The sequence below is a fragment of the Nymphalis io genome, chromosome 11 (assembly GCF_905147045.1).
Source record: "Nymphalis io chromosome 11, ilAglIoxx1.1, whole genome shotgun sequence".
Taxonomy (NCBI): Eukaryota; Metazoa; Arthropoda; class Insecta; order Lepidoptera; family Nymphalidae; genus Nymphalis; species Nymphalis io.
The window spans coordinates 8,869,843-8,882,408 of NC_065898.1; the positions used below are offsets into that span (position 1 = coordinate 8,869,843).

The window sequence follows — 12,566 nt, forward strand, 5'->3', positions numbered from 1 at the left end:
TTATATTCATATAATAATCTTCGCTTCAATTGGCTTCACTTCTTCAACCAAAACAACTCAACTTGCTGACTTCTTGAAACACGTCTTACTCCCGCGCTTAATTCCCCACTACCGACGATGCGCGGCTGATTTTACAAATAATCGTTTTACAGCGGCGTCGCGTTCAGTCAGTTCGAGCGGCGCAAACAGTTATTAATTTTATAATAAACCAAACATTTTAGGTCTGTCCTAAATACATATGAAAGTAAAAAATAAAATATAAAATAATATGAGGAAATAGTTGAGGATCTCCTTAGCTATTTTCAAGATGCTTAAATAAATAAATAATATTTTAAATAACATTAAACACTATATAAATAAATAAATTCTCACCGATATTGCCAATTTAGTGTCTCAGTTACTCTTGCAAGAATGTCACTTGAACCTAGATAGGTAATGTTATGTACATATATAGTTATATGGGCGCTGGACCGTGCTGCCATCTGGTTTCATTGTAAGTAATAAATTAAACCAAATTTTTATATATATTTGTAAAGCGCTATCTAATTCAGAACTTAAACAACACAGGAAATATTATTAACAACTTTTTGCTATAAAGTGAGTAAAAAGTGGAATAATAAATTATAATTCATAATTTAAAGAACTTTCTCATTAAAATAATTTTGGTATGATCAATGAATTAAGCAAGTCACTAACATTTTGTACTTACGGTGTTAACACTATGATTTCCTTACAGATTATTATAAGTAACGAATTAAATTAAATAAGATTTAATAGATATTTTGGGTATGTTTTATGATTATCTAATATTGTTTTAATAATTTTGAAATGTAAATATGATTTATTTTTGTCACGACTGTGTAAACTCGATATTTCCGGTGCATGTTTTTATTATAGTGAGTAATAAATAATTAAGCTAATTGAAATATATTTCGACTTTTAATTAAGATAAAAATAATTTAATATTGTTTTTATAATTATAAAACGTTAATATTAATTATATTTGTAATAAAGTACATATGGTATATTATTGCTAAAAATAAACATGTCGTAATTTAGTTATTTAAAAAGTAAGGATTTGCTGGCGGCTGGCATTCTTTTGACGATTGTTGTACTGAGTAGTTGATCAAAAATATAATTAAATTCATTTATATTATATTGTCTCATTATTATGGATCCTGGGGACAATTCTGGCGAGTCGCTGACATACGCTATCACTCAACGTAGATGGACGAAAATTTGCAACCCGATTAAAAAATCAACTCGCTCGAGGGGCTGTTTTTTAACCAGCAGACGATCCCATTGTTTTGAAATCAGGTAAATAAGCTGGCTTTACTTTCGGCTCCTTTCTGTTATTTTCTTTTGTTTCATATTGAATGAAATTTTGTTTCACAGCGGCTTAAGGTACCAAGAACTTGCATTTATAAAAAATAATCTTTTTTAGCCTTCAGGTTTCCTATCTTCTTTCTTTGTCCAGTACCCTAAAAGGGATCATAAAAAATAGGACTAAGTTATTGATTATCTTTGAAACAATTAATGTTTAAGCACTTTACTGCTGTATTATTTTAGACTTATCTTATACATTTTCTGGACAATAAGAAGTCTTTAAAATCCTAATATCTTGAATAAAATGTATTAAAGTTGTAAAATGTTACTATTTCTAAAATATATTTTTTTCATCTTCAATCGCTTTTGTTAGTTTAAGGAGATAATCTTAAAACAGGGTTAGGAGGTTTTAAACATTATTAAATAAAATTAAGATTTTGTAATTGAATGAAAACTTATCTTACCAATCGGATACCTATCGATTCCTTATTATTATTATCCACATATTTAACCCAGTAATCTTCATACACAATACAACTACTCATGTTGTCTTTGAAGAGGGTTGCTACGTTTTCTTACATGTAGGTAGATACGTTTATTTTGGTAAATTAAATTACGTCAAAACGTAAATTAACATACTTTTTTGACATCATAAAATAATGTAATAATAATATGAATGTTGAGTTATTATACGTGTATAATATGTGTGTATGTCAGTATTAATAAACTACCCCACAAGCTCATTCGTTTGTCTCCGTTACCATGGCAACGATACTATAAATACCGACCCGAGCAGAGAGGTCAGTCGTTGTTGGACCGTGGATGGAAGCACTATTACGTCACTATACAAGAACAACGTATTATACATTGGCGACGAGGATTTAAACTTTTTTTTCTTACAAAAAAGGAAGAAGGTACCTTTTAATTCGGAATTAAACCTAGTGAGTACGTAAGTAAAGGCAATAGTAAGCAGTAGTATAGCTACTGGTCATTAAATTGACAGTCATGCGAGAATGACAAAATTAATATGCAGTAGTATAACTAGTGGTCATTAAATTGACAGTCATGCATGAATGACAAAATTAATAAGCAGTATTATAGCTACTGGTCATTAAATTGACAGTCATGAAAGAATGACAAAGTTAATATGCAGTAGTATTAATAAACAGTGGTATATAGCCACGGTCAATAAGTTGACATATCATCAGACGTCAAACATAGTTAACAATTATAGTTAAAATACATTTATCAGTTTCAGGTTCTAAATGATGAGCTCTCAATTAACATTGGATAAATTTGATTGTGAAGGAGAGCCTACTTCGGTAGGGGCAAGATGGGAGCGCTGGAAGAGGGCACTGCTTTTTTATCTCGATGCTGCTGGTATCGAGACGAATGAAAAGAAACGAGCGTCTTTACTACATTTTGGAGGAATTGAGCTACAAGAAATATTTTATAACATACCAGGAGCAAATTTGTCACCAGATGATGGAGTTGATGTTTTTGAAGTGGCTATAGCTAAACTTGATACATTCTTTCTACCGAAACAAAGTAAGGTCATATTTTCCGATTAATAAAGCAGGAAACAAATGAGAAATTTGAAATTTTTTTGGTACGGCTGAGAAAACAAGCCGATAAGTGTCAGTTTAAAGATAAAGAAGACCAAATAATTGATCAAATAACCGAAAAATGTTCCTCAAAAGAGCTCAGGAAGAAAATACTACAAAATGGAGATACATTCTCATTAACAAACATAATAGCCGAAGCGAATACTCTTCAGGCTGTGCTGTCTCAACCATTAAGGAGGATACCTATACCACTTGAAGAAAAGGTTGAGAGGAAAATTCAGGAACTCATAGAGAGAGACATTATTGAAGAGGTTCAAAGGTCTTCGAGATGGGTATCTCCAATAGTGCCGGTCTTCAAAACCACTGGAGAAATTAGGCTTTGCGTAGACATGAGACGGGCTACTAAAACCATATTACGTGAAAATCATCCATTACCCACTATGGACAAACTGCTTCCGAAAATGAAAAATGCAAAATACTTTTCAAAACTGGACATTAAAGACGCTTTTCATCAAATTGGACTCCATCCTACTTCTAGACATATAACTGCCTTCATAACAACTAAAGGTCTTTTTAGATATAAGCGACTAATGTTTGGGATCTCGAGTGCTCCGGAAATTTTTCAAAAGACCTTAGAACGAATATTATTAAGGTGTGAAGGTGTAATTAATTTCGTTGATGACATATATGTATATGGAAAGATTATAGAAAGTTATGGAGACTCTCAGACAAAATAATGTGGTTCTTAGAAAAGACAAATGTGTCTTCAGAGAACAAAACGTACAATTTCTAGGACATGAACTGTCCTACAAAGGAGTTAAACCTTTAGACAAATATATATCAACTATATATATATATGTTCAATGGAGAATGAACACAGGTGAGCTTCAGAGCTTCTTGGGATTAATAAACTACGTTGGTAAATGGATTCCAAACTTGGCGACAACTACGGAACCTCTGAAAATGCTACTGAGAAACAAACAAAATAAAACCACAGAAATCACCACTTTATGGTGGACCAAACAGGAATATGCGTTTAACAAACTAAAAATGGCATTGTCCGACATTTCCACCTTAGGATATTATGACGTCAATGACCGAACTGTAGTCATAGCAGATGCCAGTCCAGTAAGACTGGGATCTGCTATTAGTTCAAATTAACGATCACGGACCACGAATTATAGCATATGGTCATCGGACTTTAACTGATTGCGAGAGAAGATATTGTCAAACAAAAAAGAAGCCTTAGCTTTGGTCTTGCCCAGACCAGTCGAACATTTTTATGTATTTTTATTTGGGAAAGAGTGAGCTAGTGACGGATCATAAACCACTAGAGGTTATATTTGGCCCTAAATCCAAACCATGTGCAAGAATAGAAAGATGGTTATTACGCCTTCAAGCGTATAGATTCAAAGTAGTTTATAAACCCGGAAAAGAAAACATTGCAGATTGCTTATCAATATTATACAAATCGGAAAAACTACCACAATACGTTTCAGAAAGCTATATACATCAAGTTGTCGAAGCTAGCCGACCAATTGCGCTATCCTTCAAAAAAATTTCAGAGTTGGGTTTCTCCCTTGGGAACATACATTGCTATGCAGATGATAGTACAGTGCATGGTGGATACCACGGACGCGCAGTAATTATAAGCAAAAATTGAACAATAAACACAATGAACGCACCTACTGTCAAGTTTGTTTCATACTTGAGTATCCGACCTTGATAAAACTAGTTACGCGATAAGGGACAAAAGATTTGATTATTCTATCTCTGTCTAAAACATTTATTTTCCATAGTGAATATCATAGATTATTCAAGATGTCGACCAATGTTATCGCGTCAATTGATATCGGTGACCAATGGTCGGTGTCTTATCTGGGTTTATTTGTTTTTTATTTGGGTTTACTCCTCTAGTGATTAGAATAGGCTATCGGTAGATGTAATGGAAGGAGTAATACTTAATATATGTATATAAATGTTGGAATAGGCTAATAAGTAGTACTTCAATGTGAAGTGTGATCCTCAGGTGTCACCGGTTAAGATATAATAGTTGACACTTTTTACATGGCCAGTAGATATAGCCTCCCGTATTTTACTAAAAATAATGAACGGTCCTGGGGTTGGGGTAGAGTGAAAGGAGCAAACGTGCCAGATAGCAAAGCGGGCCAAAATCTCAATTAATACGAAAAACAAATTCCAGTTAAAAAATTTGACGGCGCGGCGGGGGGTAAATTTCGTAATTATTAGGATGAAGAACATAATTAAGCATCTTTTTATTTTCATTTTATATTCCTTAAATAATGTAATTTCATTTTATTTATTGTGTAAATAAAACAAAATTGTAAATATAAAATTTGTTTATTAATAAAAAAGCAAATAGTAATAGTATACGATCGCAACTTTCATTATCATGATCCTACTAACTTAGTAGTTTTTTCTTTTTATATTTGGAGGATATATTCGCAGGCTTATGACAAACTTTTGATCGTTAATGTTTTTTTGTTCTGTTTTATGCCATTTCCATCTTAATTCTTGCTCTTATTACAGTTTCTCGCAGTTTCTAGTTCCCAATTGATTTTTACTGCGTTATATAGTTTTTTTAATAGTATTTATGATTGGAAGTATTTTTATAAATTCAAATATAATGCTACCAAATCTTGGCAGTCATTTAGCCTTCTTTTGAATGGCATAAAATGCGATGTTTTGCAACGCCATCTAGTGACGAAGTATAAAAAATGGATAATAGAAAATAAATTTCCTTCTTTTCCATAGAAGTCCTATGTAAAAGAAGGAAATGCATAGTCAGACAACCATAATTGTATTTATACAGTGATGATTGTCTGACTATAACTTTATATTACCGATTCATTGATTATTATTGTAACTTACTGATTATTACATCGAACTTCATAACAGGGTTACCTACTAGAAGCAAATCTTAACCAACATTGTTGCAGCCTCAAATATGTCTTCAATCTATGGAGGGCAAACGTATTGTAAAAATAAAGGTAAAATTGTAAAGGTATTATTTTATTCGTATCGTACCTGTACTAGAGTTACGCATTGGGACAATTATAAAAGCTTAATTTGAAAATAATTTAAAATCGATTTAGTTTTATGATAATTAACTTATAATAGACGATACTAAAATCACTAATCACTAAATAAATACCCAATGAATGAAGTTTATATGACACGAAAGTTCTGTTTGAATCGATTATTTTAATTCTCTCGGCTCGGATACCGTTATGCTTTATTTTCATATATATAGCTACAGTTAACCCCGGTTTTTTGGTTATGACATTTAAATTTGTACTTGATTCATTATTTTGTCCAAAAAAAGCTATTAATATATTTTATACTTTATTTAAAAGTAATTACATATTTTTAATTAATTAATAAATGGTACAAACTGATATTAGATCTTTGTCTCCTTAATTTCAAACAATGGGACGTCCTATCGGTTTTGTTGTTCGTGCTTTTTTCTAAACCGTTGACGATTTCTATATAACTTTGCTTCGTCCGAACATTTCGTCGTAATGGAGCTCCTGTAATTTTATTAACACTTAGTCTCCGGACTACAAAAACATATTTTGTCATTTGCTTAATTACTGTTAATAATTAGTTTTATGTTATCTGATTTTTTGTTAGATGGTATAATACAAATATATTTTTTTTTCTTAATAAAATATCTAAACATTAAAAAGTTTAAGGGTACAAAAGTTATGGGATTAAAATATGAATACCAACCTAACAATCCTTTTAGGAACATTGCACCTTTCAGCGACGGTGTTGACAATATCGTCTACTAATAATTTATTAATTTGGGGTCCAATTGCTTTTTCGGTGGTTTATTCGCAAACGCTGATGACAAAAATGTATACTAAGGTGCGATCTCGATATCGATCTACGATCTTCTTACAATTTATTATATTCATAAAAAGTACAAGATTTGATAAGGTTGATCATAGTTAAATAAATTTAGGTTTAGAGAATATGTACAGGTCATTCACTTATATGATTCACCTAAATTAAGCTAGGTGGCTCGCTTGAAAATTTTTAAATTATTTTTTACAAATTTTCGCCCGCGTATTCAAGGGAGGTATATAAGTTATAAATATAGTATAGTTCGGTCAGTAATAGTATCGTTATAATATTCTAATAATATTTTACTTCAGTTATTAATTGATCTAAAACATTTGAGAAATGCATCGGTTGCGTACTGTCTCATGTGTAACGAAATCTTTTGTTTGATATTTATTGGGAGACAAATGTTGGGTACTTAGGTATCCTTAGTTCAAAAGAAACCATTTTAGTTATATCGTTACCTGCGTGGCGACGCCAATAGATCTTCTTTCGACTGTTAAAATTTAAACGTTATAAATTAAAATTAATCCTTATTCAGATTTGTTATCTATCTATAATAAGAAGTTATCACTTACAAATATTTTCGTAATTACCTTGACGGGGGTTGTTGTGCAGCTCCAGGAGCTGTAAATTTATACAAATTTTTGAAGTACGCAAATACTAACTAGTACCTCGGTAGGTATATATTAAACATAGGTAGCCTATTTATATATTTTATACACGAGAATATAGTAAAGATTGAAAAAAACCGTATTGAATAATTTGAGATTGTTTCTGTCGAAAAATAAATACTTCAAAAATGTATACTACGACACGATCATTCGATATACGATCTCGATATCGATGTACGATCTTCTTACTGTTTTATAATATTCGTAAAATATACGACATTTTATAAATCTTAATATCCATAAGCCTGGTCACAGTTAAATAAATTTATTACAATATTAGATATAAATATTGTATAGTACAGCCTATGTCCTTCCTTGGGGTTTCAGCTTAATACGAAATATCATGTATAAAGCGTAAGAACCAGACAGACACAGTTCCATTTACATTTCGACGACTTTATATCGACTATATCTAATTTATTATCGTATTGTATAATACGTTGTTCTTGTATAGTCACATAGTAGTGCTTCCATCCACGGTCCAACAACGACTGACTTCTCTCTGCTCGGTTCGGTATTTATATAGTATCGTTGCCATGGTAACGGAGACAAACGAATGAGCTTGTATGGTAGTTTATTCAGAACATTTTTTTTTTAAATCATCACTACAAAATTGTCGTCCATTATCAGCTGTTATTGTTATTGGATTCCCTAATCTACTAAAAATTTCCTCAAGTATTCGTATTATGTCCATACTTGTTATTTTGCGAAGAATCTTTACTTCCTTATACCGGCTGAAATAATCTACGATTACAAATATGTAATCGTTGCTTGGTAGGGGCCCTAGCAAATCGATACATGTATCTACCCAGGGTTCGCTTGGTAATGCCCTTCTTTTTAAGGGGTTAGGAGGATTGGGAGTTGAGACTAATGTGCACCCCTTGCAGCATTTTATTAAGTTTTCCGTTTCCTTGTCATACCAGGCTACAACACTTTGGACCTTAGCCACGCCTTCATGGAAACTTGACAATATGTTTTTGTAGTCCGGAGACTAAGTGTTAATAAAATTACAGGAGCTCCATTACGACGAAATGTTCGGACGAAGCAAAGTTATATAGAAATCGTCAACGGTTTAGAAAAAAGCACGAACAACAAAACCGATAGGACGTCCCATTGTTTGAAATTAAGGAGACAAAGATCTAATATCAGTTTGTACCATTTATTAATTAATTAAAAATATGTAATTACTTTTAAATAAAGTATAAAATATATTAATAGCTTTTTTTGGACAAAATAATGAATCAAGTACAAATTTAAATGTCATAACCAAAAAACCGGGGTTAACTGTAGCTATATATATGAAAATAAAGCATAACGGTATCCGAGCCGAGAGAATTAAAATAATCGATTCAAACAGAACTTTCGTGTCATATTAACTTCATTCATTGGGTATTTATTTAGTGATTAGTGATTTTAGTATCGTCTATTATAAGTTAATTATCATAAAACTAAATCGATTTTAAATTATTTTCAAATTAAGCTTTTATAATTGTCCCAATGCGTAACTCTAGTACAGGTACGATACGAATAAAATAATACCTTTACAATTTTACCTTTATTTTTACAATACGTTTGCCCTCCATAGATTGAAGACATATTTGAGGCTGCAACAATGTTGGTTAAGATTTGCTTCTAGTAGGTAACCCTGTTATGAAGTTCGATGTAATAATCAGTAAGTTACAATAATAATCAATGAATCGGTAATATAAAGTTATAGTCAGACAATCATCACTGTATAAATACAATTATGGTTGTCTGACTATGCATTTCCTTCTTTTACATAGGACTTCTATGGAAAAGAAGGAAATTTATTTTCTATTATCCATTTTTTATACTTCGTCACTAGATGGCGTTGCAAAACATCGCATTTTATGCCATTCAAAAGAAGGCTAAATGACTGCCAAGATTTGATAGCATTATATTTGAATTTATAAAAATACTTCCAATCATAAATACTATTAAAAAAACTATATAACGCAGTAAAAATCAATTGGGAACTAGAAACTGCGAGAAACTGTAATAAGAGCAAGAATTAAGATGGAAATGGCATAAAACAGAACAAAAAAACATTAACGATCAAAAGTTTGTCATAAGCCTGCGAATATATCCTCCAAATATAAAAAGAAAAAACTACTAAGTTAGTAGGATCATGATAATGAAAGTTGCGATCGTATACTATTACTATTTGCTTTTTTATTAATAAACAAATTTTATATTTACAATTTTGTTTTATTTACACAATAAATAAAATGAAATTACATTATTTAAGGAATATAAAATGAAAATAAAAAGATGCTTAATTATGTTCTTCATCCTAATAATTACGAAATTTACCCCCAGCCGCGCCGTCAAATTTTTTAACTGGAATTTGTTTTTCGTATTAATTGAGATTTTGGCCCGCTTTGCTATCTGGCACGTTTGCTCCTTTCACTCTACCCCAACCCCAGGACCGTTCATTATTTTTAGTAAAATACGGGAGGCTATATCTACTGGCCATGTAAAAAGTGTCAACTATTATATCTTAACCGGTGACACCTGAGGATCACACTTCACATTGAAGTACTACTTATTAGCCTATTCCAACATTTATATACATATATTAAGTATTACTCCTTCCATTACATCTACCGATAGCCTATTCTAATCACTAGAGGAGTAAACCCAAATAAAAAACAAATAAACCCAGATAAGACACCGACCATTGGTCACCGATATCAATTGACGCGATAACATTGGTCGACATCTTGAATAATCTATGATATTCACTATGGAAAATAAATGTTTTAGACAGAGATAGAATAATCAAATCTTTTGTCCCTTATCGCGTAACTAGTTTTATCAAGGTCGGATACTCAAGTATGAAACAAACTTGACAGTAGGTGCGTTCATTGTGTTTATTGTTCAATTTTTGCTTATTTTTATATTAGAAAACGATTCTAACCCAGTGAAAAGTAAAACAAACATAATGATATAAGGATTTATATTATATCGAAGATTATACAATGGTGCATTGTCGTTTTATTTCATGTTAAAGCGATAGCAAGAATAAAATTGCCAGCGTGTGTTTTCACAGGTAAGAAAGACCGTTTTATCCCTATATATAGTTTCTTATTGATGATTATTTATGCCATAGCATGACGCCACCTTATATCGCATTAAAATCCTGAAGATAATAGGATTTGTTGTTATCATTCATAATCTATAAATATTTATCATGTAAGGGCTGGCAGCGTCACCTAATAAAATGTCTCGATTTTTGATTAAAAGTTGCGAAATAAATTCGGAGTCTAATAACAGCCTACAATGCTTCGTTATCTATAAATATGTTATTTTAATTTATTCTTTCTCCTATTTGTAATTTCCTAATGACAATATTATTTAATATTCTTCTTGAATTTATTATTATTATAATTTATTATATTAACATAGAATACATGTGGCAAACATGCTTTATAAATAATTTAATTAAGTATTTTAGATTGCAACATCTGAGGAAAATGCTAATCCAGTACCATATAAAGATACTGAAGCACTATTGATAACGGAAACAAAAACAAACAATGTAACGGTTTTTGGGTGTAGTTGGAAAACAAAACAAAAATTAACTAAAAAATAAAAAGTAAAATTTAATAACCTCATTTTGTTTTAATTAAATCCTGAAAATTATTTATCTCCCAAAACAGGGAATGCAGTTACTATGGCAACATTATACGCACACATTGGTATATTGACTTGGTCAAAGTGAAATCATCTCATGTCGTATCTACATTTTGACACGTATATACGACTTACCGAGGAGACCAGGACCCCCTGTTAGTGGTTAGAACACGTGAATCTTAACCGACGATCGTGGATTCAAACCCGGGCAAGCACCACTGAATTTTCATGTGCTTAATTTGTGATTATAATTCATCTCGTGCTTTACGGTGAAGGAAAACATCGTGAGGAAACCTGCATGTGTCTAATTTCATTGAAATTATGCCACATGTGTATTCTACCAATACGCATTGGAGCAGCGTGGTGGAATAAGCTCCAAACCTTCTCCTCAAAAGGGAGAGGAGGCCTTAGCCCAGCAGTGGGACATTAACAGGCTGTTACTACTAGTACTACTATTGGCATATTAGGTCCTTACATATGAAATTGGCGTTTTGTACGGGAGGAATATAAAGTCAATTTTTTTTTGTAAAATGTATTTAATAAACCAACGTTTGCACCGTTGAGTTGAATTTTTTTCCTTGTAAGAAGTTGTCCAAATTCCGGAAAAAATGGTAAGCTGTTGGAGCAAGGTCCGGGGAGTACGGTGAATATCGCAGACATTCCAATTGTAGCTCATCTAACTTAATGGTTGTTTGTTGTGCAGTGTGTGGTCTTGCGTTGTCGTGAAGCAGCAGTGGCCTAGAGCGATTGACCAATCTCGGTTGTTTAGCAGCTAGTTCTTCCTTCATTGTTTGCAGTTGCTGACAATAGATATCTGCCGTAATCGTTTGGCCAGATTTTAGAAAGCTGAAGTGAACGACACCGGCGCTAGTCCACCAACACTCACAAGTAACTTTTTCTGAGTCAATTTTCGTTTAGCGCAGGATTTGGCAGGGTCTCCAGGGTTCAGCCATTGCGACGAGCGCTTTCGATTATCGTACAGTATCCACTTAATTAAGGTTATTTGAAAAGCCGAGATGGTCCAGTGGTTAGACACGTGAATCTTAACCGATGATCGTGGGTGAAAACTTAATTTGTGTTTATAATTCATTTCGTGCTTGACGGTGAAGGAAAACATCGCGAGGAAATCTGCATGTGTATGATTTCATTGAAATTAAGCCTCATGTGTTTTCTACTAACCCGCATTCGAGCAGCGTGGTGGAGTAAGCTCCAAACCTTCTACTTAAAAGGAAGACGAAGCCTTTGCCCAGCAGTGGGATATTAACAGGTTGTTACTGTATACTGTGTATATAACTCTAAAAACGACCTACATATATTCTCTAAACCTGAATTTATTTAGCTGTGACAAGGCTTCTAGATATTAAGATTTATAAAATGTCGTATATTTTACGAATATTATAAAATAGTAAGAAGATCGTACATCGATATCGAGATCGTATATCGAATGATCGTGTCGTCATTTTTGAAGTATTTATTT

The 12,566-nt window shown here is 32.2% G+C and overlaps 1 long non-coding RNA gene across 2 annotated transcripts; it reads left to right on the top strand.

The window, feature by feature from the left end:
- Positions 1-10,306: 10,306 nt before the first annotated feature.
- LOC126772019 (uncharacterized) lies at positions 10,307-11,066 on the top strand. 2 transcript variants are annotated; one of them, XR_007669619.1, is made up of 2 exons: positions 10,307-10,505; positions 10,903-11,066. It is a non-coding gene; the product is annotated as an uncharacterized LOC126772019 (long non-coding RNA). The 2 variants fall into 2 exon arrangements; XR_007669618.1 differs by having other exon boundaries at positions 10,911-11,066.
- Positions 11,067-12,566: the final 1,500 nt, after the last annotated feature.